The following is a 10069-nucleotide window of genomic DNA, read 5'->3' on the forward strand; positions in this document are numbered from 1 at the left end:
AACTACTTGAACTGATCAACAAATTCAGCCAAGTAGCAGGATATAAGATTAACATTCAGAAATCAGTCGCATTTCTGTATACTAACAATGAAATATTAGAAAAGGAATACAGAAATACCATACCTTTTAAATTGCACCTCAAAAAATAAAATACCTGGGAATATAACTGACCAAGGAGGTGAAAGACTTATATGCTGAGAACTATAAACCATTAACCAAGGAAATTAAAGAAAATGTAAAGAAAGGAAAGATATCCTATGCGCCTGGGTTGGAAAAATTAATATTGTAAAAATGGCCATACTACCCAAAGCAATCTACAGATTCAATGCAATCCCTATCAAATTACCCACGACATTTTCCACAGAACTAGAACAAACAATCCAAAAATTTATATGGAACCACAAAAGACCCAGAATTGGCAAAGCAATTCTGAGAAGCAAAAACCAAGAAGGAGGCATAACTCTCCCAGACTTCAGGCAATATTACAAAGTCACAGTCATCAAAACAGACATACAGACCAATAGAACAGAATAGAGAACCCAGAAATAAACCCAGACACATATGGTCAATTAATCTTTGACAAAGGAGGCAAGAACATCAAATGGGAAAAAGACAGTCTCTTCAGCACATACTGCTGAGAAACCTGGACAGCTGCATGCAAATCAATGAAACTGGAACACACCCTCACAACAATGCACCAAAATAAACTCAAAATGGCTGAAACATTTAAACATAAGACAAGACACCATCAAACTCCTGGAAGAGAACATAGGCAGAACATTCTCTGACATCAACCTTACAAATGTTTTCTCAGGTCAGTCTCCCAAAACAACAGAAATAAAAGCAAAAATAAACCAATGGGACCTCATCAAACTGATAAGCTTCTGCACAGCAAAGGAAACCAAAAAGAAAACAAAAAGACAACTTACAGAATGAGAGAAAATAGTTTCAAATGATGCAGCGGACAAGGGCTTAATCTCTAAAATATAAAAACAACTTATACAAGTCAACAGCAAAAAAGCCAACAATCCAATGGAAAAATGGGAAAAGATCTGAATAGACATTTTTTCAAGGAAGATATACAGATGGCCAACAAGCACATGAAAAAATGCTCAACATCCCTTATGTTTAGAGAAATGCAAATCAAAACTCCCATGAGATACCACCTTATACCAGTCAGAATGGCCACATTAATAATCCCACAAATAACAAATGCTGGAGGGGATGTGGAAAAAAGGGAACCCTCCTGCACTGTTGGTGGGAATGTAAGCTGGTATAGCCACTCTGGAGAACAGCATGGAGGTATCTTAGAAAACTATACATAGAAGTACCATATGACCCTGCAATCCCACTCTTGGGCATATAGCTGGACAAAACTTTCCTTGAAAAAGACACATGCACCCGCATGTTCATTGCAGCACTACTCACAATAGTCAAGACATGGAAATCAACCCAGATGTCCATCAACAGACGATTGGATTAGGAAGATGTGGTAGATACACACAATGAAATACTACTCAGCCATAAAAAAGAATGACATAATGCCATTTGCAGCAACATGGATGGAACTAGAGACTTTCATATTGAGTGATGAAAGAAAGAGAAAGACAAATACCATATGATATCACTTATATCTGGAATCTAATATAAGGCACCAATGAACCTTTCCACAGAATAGAAAATCATGGACTTGGAGAATAGACTTGTGGTTGCCAAGAGGGAGGGTGAGGGAGTGGAATGGACTGGGAGCTTGGGGATAATAGATGCAGACTATTGCCTTTGGAATTGATTAGCAATGAGCTCCTGCTGTGTAGCACTGGGAACTATGTCGAGTCACTCATGATGGAACATGACAATGTGAGAAAAAAGAATGTACACATGTATGTGTAACTACCATGCTGTACAGTAGAAAAAAAATAAAAGGTTAAAAAAATGCCAACCATATTGGTTCAAAGTAAATAAGAATAATGCCAAAGACAGGAGTAAGTATCTTACACACATACAAAAAAAAGTCCATTCACCTCTCATGAAAGAGGTGACAATATTTCTACATCACTACACTTGAATGCTAAATCAGTTGATTTAAAATAAGAAAGATATAATATTGGGAATGTTTTGGTGACATACTCTGCCCTATCTCATGCTGGCACCAAGGGAGAATTCAAGATCTTACCCCATTTCCCATCTCTACTGTCACCATCACCTTCAACACATGTACAGACAATTCCACTTCCAGCAAGCAGAGCTCCAACATGTGTCCAAGAGCACTGAGGATCAAGCAAATCTTTGGGTAGAGAATGAAGAGAGGAACAGTAACTCTTCATCAATTATCTTTGATTCTCCCACCCTTCCTTGAAAGTAGAGTGGGAAAGCTAAAAGGAACCCAGAAGACGAAAAATAGAGTGGCTTAATTGGCTCTACTTGAGTCTGAGGGAAGAATTCCTTAAGGCTCTTTTATGGTCAAATCCAATTTACCAGGATGAAGAAACAGATCGACTTGGCTAAGCATCAAGACTTGGGCATTTTCCTGGAGTAGATCTGAACATATTACCTTGAAATCATAAGATTCCAATTGTTATTTTCAAAATGCAGATATGTGAGGCCTCACATAACTAAGTGCTCAAGTGATAATTATCATTACCTCTTGAAGACCAACATAATTATTTGCTTATTAATCAGTCAATAATCATTTGCTTATATGAAATTTTTGGCCTTACTTGCTTGGTATGCCATAATTAGTAAAATTTGCCTTAAAAATATGTGGAAGGATAAAAGAAAATGCCCTTTGAAAAATTGAATACTGTATAAATATAAGATATTGCTACTATCAACTGTAATATGATACTATTACAGCCTGACTGTACATACAATCAGGCAGTGTGCTTGTCAATTTACCAAGCTTCATTAAGAAACTAACAGATGGGCAATGTAAAAAACTGACCTTTGGAAGATCTCTGTCTTGGCCTTTGGCATCCTGCCCTCAGGCACACAGTGTGGCCCTTAAATCCATCTCTCCAAGAGACTACAGGAAATGCTTGTGTGGTCAAACTGATTCTGACATTGGTCTTGTTCCAACCAAAGCTCATTAGTTTTACTTTTCCCTTTAGATTTGTGGGTTAGAGTTTTATTTGTTGCATAATAGCAGGCACTAGCAGCTTGTATTTTTCTTTACTCCTTGGCAACAAATCAGCACCGTATCCATTACATTTTCTTTCTTAAGTGGTGGTTCAGTGTATGTCCTTAGACTTGGTTGTCATTCCAAACATTTATTAATTACTCTAGTTATAATATACCAGCCAAGATAAAATAAAATTGAACTAATGCTCTAGTTTCAACTAACCTAGACCTGCATTATCCAATATGGTAGCCTCTAGAAAATATGGCTACTGAGCACTTGAAATCTGACTAGTCTGAACTTGAGATATGCTGTAAGTATAAAATTCACACCAGATTTCAAAGACTTAGTACAGAGAATTTTTAATTTCAATAATTTTTAAATTGATTATGAGATGATATGGTAATATTTTGATTACATTGATTAAAATAAACTATATTATTAAAATCAATGCCAACTGTTTCATTTTATTTTTTAGCGTGGTGACTAGAAAATTTAAAATTATATATGTGGGTCACATTATATTTCTACTGGACATCTTTGATCTAGATGCTCAAGAATCTTTCTAGGAATTCCATTCTCAGTAATCCTGAATTGCCTTGCAAATATAATTAATTTGAATTCACTCTTTCTTACAGGTTCAATTAAAATTTGTTTAAAATTTAGAGTTGACAAGAATGTAAATAAAACTAATTAATGCCCATTAATCATGTTTAAATGGCACTGACCTTGACCTTCAAAGAGCTTGGGAAGTCCTTTAAACAATTGCATTAAGATCTTTGTGTCGTGTCAAGTCATACCAAATGCTGAAGCAGAAATATTCTAATGCAGTTCTTGCCTAGAGGTGACTTCCTCAACCCGGAGCTCCACTGAGAATAATAAACAGCAAATGACACATAATAGCTTATGCACTGATGTATGTGTTGTGCAAATGTCGCAGCACTTTTTTCCAAAACAACATCTTGAAATATAAGAAATTAGAAAAGTAGATTTGTTTCTAATACTTGTGATTTTTTCTCAAACTCAGCTTTCAATATGTTCTGTAATGTATGCATAATGTAGGACCACCTATTCATAAATCAGAGGTATTGAAAAGCAGGTGACCACTGTATTTGTGGCCTATAATTTTTTTTCTTAAGGAAATTAAGAGATGCAAGAAATGAAAAGACTTAGCATTAGAAAAAAAAAATTTCACCAACCACTACTCAGTGCCACTAGTTTCATCCACTGAATAGAAAAGAAGGAATCTTAAGAAAACATGAGAAAATGTTTTCTCATGTGCCTAACCATGAGAAAATAGTAACATCCTTCTGATCTGGAATACACAGCAAAGGCTTTATTAAATATCACTGAGTCCAAAGGAAGTATAAGCCTACAATGAGCCATTTGTGCAAAGAAAATAAAAAGCTGCAGGATGACAGAGCATGCAAGAGAGAGAGAGAGCTGATAAAGACTCCCAAGAAACAGCTAAATTAGTTAAATTGTTCTGTATAATTTTCCTACCCCTTACTAAGGAAGTGTACTCTATAGCTGTGACAGGATATTCCAAAAATGAGAAAAGTCTCTTTTCCCCATGGGGGTCTGGTGTGCAATGGCTGCAAACAGCAGCCCTCTTGATAGTATATGTAGCCTGCTGCCTGAATAGACTGCCCTAAAGGACCTTGGAGACAGCCCTTTCCAGTGGACATTAATGACTGGCATGCTGTCCCCAGTCTAGGCTCCAGACAAGTATGTGTGGTACCTTTGGAAAGCCCCAGGGCATGGTGGCCAGGGGCCATATTGGCCAAGTCATAAGGTCCATCCGCACCAAGCTGCAAACAAGGAGCATGTTATTGAGGCCCTATGCAGGGCAAGTTCAAGCTCCCTAGCCACCAGAAGATCCATGTCTCCAAGAAGTAGGAATTTACTTAGTTCCATGCAGACGAATTTGAAAACATGGTGGCAGAAAAGTGGCTTATCCCGGATGGCCGTGGGGTCAAATACATCCCTAATCACACACCCCTGGACAAATGGCAGGCCCTGCACTCATGAGAGCCTTGGCACGTTGTCCCCTCCTTAACACCCACCAATAAATCCTACTTTCCTGTCAAAAAGAAGGGGGGGAGAAAAGTATTTTTTCTCCAATGCAACAGCTTCTAATAAAAAGAAATTTAACAGCAAGAAATCATTCAGTGAATTTAATAATGTAAAGATAGTAAACTTAGAATTACTTAATCTTTAAAAATACCCGTGTTAAAAATTTTTAAAAAAAGAAGGAATAAAGAGATAACTAAAGACTGCTCAGCACTGAGGCATAGAAACATTTCATATTATTCCTCGTTCATCTTTAAGCTTCCCATTTTTCAGATAGACAAACCAAAGCATTGAGTTTAGTCAACTTGCCAAATTTAAAAATAGTCTATGGAAATGAATTAATTTCCAACTGATTTTTTTCCCACTAATTTCTCAAGCAGTTCTTTCTCCTCACATCCTGTTTATAAAATTGCTGTTCTTAGGACAGTAGGGATGGCTTTTAAGAGACCTAACATGAAGGCAATAATCTTAATTTGAGAGTTAACTATATAGATGGCCCTTGAATCAAATTCAACTTTTAAGACATTGTTCTATAAAATCATACTAAACTTGGAGTTCCTCTCGTGGTGCAGTGGTTAATGAATCTGACTGGGAACCATGAGGTTGTGGGTTCGATCCCTAGCCTTGCTCAGTGGGTTAAGGATCTGGTGTTGCCGTGAGCTGTGGTGTAGGTCCCAGACACAGCTTGGATCCTGCGCTGCTGTTGCTCTGGTGTAGGCCGGTGGCTATAGCTCCAATTAGACCCCTAGCCTGGGAACCGCCATATGCCACGAGGGCGGCTCAAGAAAAGGCAAAAAGACAAAAAAAAATTTTTTTAAATAAAATAAAATAAAATCATGCTAAACTCTTCCCTCAAACTGTGACAACTATTAGATAATAATGATACAACCTTCAAAGCATTTTTTTTTTCTTTTTGTCTTTTTTGTTGTTGTTGTTGCTATTTCTTGGGCCGCTCCCGCGGCATATGGAGGTTCCCAGGCTAGGGGTTGAATCGGAGCTGTAGCCACCGGCCTACGCCAGAGCCACAGCAACACGGGATCCGAGCCGCATCTGCAACCTACACCACAGCTCACGGCAACGCCGGATCGTTAACCCACTGAGCAAGGGCAGGGACCGAACCCGCAACCTCATGGTTCCTAGTTGGATTCATTAACCACTGCGCCACGACGGAAACTCCTCAAAGCATTTTTAAAAATGTACACATCCATATACTTTTTAAAAGTCAAATGGACATATCATAGACATTTCATTTACAGTACTTCGTTTTTTTAATCTACATAGTGTGCTACTCTATGAATGTTAACAGTTTTCTCAATATGGCTATTCATTTAGGTTATATATAATTTTTCACTATTACGAACAATACTATAGTACTATTCTCTGGCTTATATTCTGCAACTTACATAAGAATTTAAGATGAATAAATTCCTAGAGATGGGATTTCTGAGTTAAAGACTATTATATTTGGGGAGGCTTTTTGCAGATACTGCAAAACTTACTCTCTAATCATTTGGGCCAATTATTAGCCTTAGGAGAAATAAATGAAGGGGCCATTTCCCTATAACCTCACCAACACTGAATGCTAATAATTATCACATCTGACAAGAGAGGAAGAATATATCTCAATTTTCACTCCATTTGAATTCTTTTTTGACAAATCAAAGTTGATAGTTTGTTTTTATTTTTAAGGTTATCTTTTATCCTCTACTTTCTTGTTTAATTGGTCTTTCCTGGTGCTATTTGCTTAAAAGGAGAATAATAACAGTTCTCTGTCTTGAGACTTACAGGGTATATTTGAAACATTCATCTGATTCTAGGAATTGGCAAATATAATTTGCTGTTGAATAAACTAAGAATTACTGCATTTTTCTAACATCTTTGGTTTAGCCTTTCATCAAGCAAAACAGAAGTCAGTCTTATTCTATACAATGTTCCCTAGGAATAAGAAACATTTTAATTTGGCCTGTATTTAGCAAAATTTCAAAACTTTCAATATTATTCAATTTAAAATTTCAACTCACTATTTATATGATTTTTCTCTTCAAAAAAATTTGTCTTTTATGAACATTGACTCAAACCCAAAGAGAGATTCTTTTTGCACATTTATACTTCAAAGGAAAACAAAAAAACAAGAGACCCGCTTCAGGATTTCCACGGATATTGACATTCCTACTGCGCATCTTAAGGACAACATGTGAGAGCTTTAGTAAAGCCTTTGAAGATTTAAAATGCATCAAATTAAAAACTACATCCATTAAAAAAAACTCTTCTGACGTTAATTCTGTCAACATTGCTGGGGGGAGGAAGATGGCCTTTTTAAAGATATAAACACAGTTGGGGATAAAGATATTTTCTTTATAGAGACTATCTAGATATCTCACTGCTGGGTATTAATGTTAAGATAAAAATAAAAGCAGATTTGTGCCAATGGACATAAGAGGGAAGTGAGCCACAAAGAGAAAATTTTCAAATTGTAAGAAATTGGACTGCTTCCTTATATTGCAAGAAATATCATCTTAAGGATTTGAAGGCAACTTTAAAAGAGAGCTAGTTCACCCACTTATCCATCTAATGCTTAAATCTCCTTGGGAGATTGGTCAAATATTCATGCACTCAACGTTTAAATACATGCAATGACAAGGAATGCGTTACCTACTGGCAAAGCCAGGCTAACCTCCGGGCAGCCAGCATGATTAACAAGTCCTTCTTGGTATGTCTTGCTAAAACTGCTTTTCTTATACATAAAATATTGAATAATTCTACTTACACAATAGCAGTGTACAAGAACTTTGGTTGAGTAATTCTACATCCATTTCCAACCTCCTCTTCCATATTGGCAGAGAAACTAAACACTCGCTTTTTCTGATCTCCATTGTAACTAAAGGTTGTCAACAGAACTCAGTTATAGCTAATGAAATGTAAGAAAAGTTTACACGCAGGTTATGGAAAAGCTTTTTCCATCCATTCCCCCTTCTTTCTGCCCTAAGCATAAACTGGATTAAGTTACAATTGCTACTTGTAACCAAGAATCACAGATACTGACCCTCATATTTTTGTACCACTGAACTCTAGCAGCCACCTACCTTCAGACTTCTTGTCACTTGAGAAAAGTAAACTCCATCAGTCTAGAAGGATTTTAACTCAGGGCTTCTGATGCTTGCACTGAAGACAATTCTATGTAGCACACATACCATATGATCACACTGAAAGGTCAAATACTTATTCCACTTGATAACACCTTGTATATTAACAAAGTATTTTAATAAACTAGTACAGACAGCCAAATGGGATATACTCTCACCTTCAATTGCCAACAATCTAAAATATATTATATAATTTAAAACTATTAGTTAGAACACAGAAGTAAGAGAACTTGGTAAGCAGAAGTTAGAAACTTTTGAATTCTTATGGAAGACCACTGTAAGCAGTTTATTCATTGTTCCTGGTCAATTCCCTCTCTCTTCTATCTTCTCTTTCATTCCTATCTTCCCTATTCTCCAGTTCACCTTAAATTAAGATTTCTAAGCTCTGAAAAAGACTGATAGAATGATCCAATTTGTTTTTTCTTCCCTTTTTTCAGGTCTATCAGGAATGTCAGTTTTCTTTAAATTACTTGTAGCCACAGCTTAATCTCAAAAAGGAGCACTGAATTTCAGCTTTCCCAGGATCATCAAATTTGAGCCTCAAGTTGTAATGTGATTTAGAGATACTAATCTGCTACAATATTTTTAGACTAATAGCAAAATGCCCCATAAGAAATATGTCTAAAACTCTGACCCATTTTTCTAGCTTTACTTAATGCATATTGCCAATAATGTTATAAAATAATGTAAGTAGTCTCTTGAAGGAATTAAAATCTTAATTTCTCCCATAATTTACACCCTACTCAATCCTTTTAAAGAAAAACTAAAATCGCATTATTGTAAAATTTTGACTTTATCAATTCCATTTCTGCATCAGTCACAGGATTGATCACATATCGCTTATCAACTTCGAAGAAAACTTCTAAGGATGACAGTAAAGTAGTTAAGAGAATAAACTTTAGCAAAAGTAAGATTTTACTTCCGAATTCGAATTTTTCCCCTTACAAACTGATTGATGTGGAACAAATTACTTAAGACCATTTATACTTACCAGTAAAAAAAGAGAGAATAATTAAATATGTGTGTGTGAGTGTGGGTGTGCAAGCCACATGTGCATATGGCTTAGCATCATCACTAGTATGTTAGTGTTCAATACATGATCTGCTTTTATCATTCCTAAAAGATTATCGGTATCCTTTGGTATCTTTCAGACTTCGACCATACTACTTGCTTTTAAACTCTCCAGATTTTCCTAAATTCCTTCTTTGATTTGGTCAAATGATTCAAAATCATGGAATATATATCATGAGTATATATTATTTTCCTATTTATATAACTTCATTTGTTAAAATTTCTGAACCATTGCCCAATCTTCTGTAGAAATAGAATCTATACGATTTGGCGAGAGGTTTTAAAAAGACCCAAGTGATAAACAGATAGAATATAGCCCACTAACATTAGAGACAAAGATAAGTTTGTATTCTTTCAGGAAAATACCCTGAAACAAGGATTTTAGTGCAAATAGCTTTGGGGAGAAATGCTGGGAGTAACGGTATGAAAGTAAGGAAGGGAAACAAAGAAGGATGCTTTATCACTGTAGGTGATTTGAGCTTAATCTCACTGAGGAAACACTAAGGAAACGATATGAGCCAGCGCAAAACATACACTTTCAAACTATGGTGCCAAAGGGGTAAGGGAGCAAGGGTATTTACACCCCAACTCCTGAGATCATTAGTTGAGGACTGCTCCTAGGGGTTGTTAACTACTGATCATGGATCATAGACACAGTAGTCTTCCG

At 36.2% G+C, this 10069-nt stretch overlaps 1 non-coding gene across 1 annotated transcript; it reads left to right on the plus strand.

The window, feature by feature from the left end:
• The first annotated feature begins 4658 nt into the window (after nucleotides 1-4658).
• On the plus strand, nucleotides 4659-4788 carry LOC125123792 (small nucleolar RNA SNORA70). Its single transcript, XR_007134170.1, has one exon. It is a non-coding gene; the product is annotated as a small nucleolar RNA SNORA70 (small nucleolar RNA).
• Nucleotides 4789-10069: the final 5281 nt, after the last annotated feature.

Source organism: Phacochoerus africanus, chromosome 3, assembly GCF_016906955.1.
Source record: "Phacochoerus africanus isolate WHEZ1 chromosome 3, ROS_Pafr_v1, whole genome shotgun sequence".
Taxonomy (NCBI): Eukaryota; Metazoa; Chordata; class Mammalia; order Artiodactyla; family Suidae; genus Phacochoerus; species Phacochoerus africanus.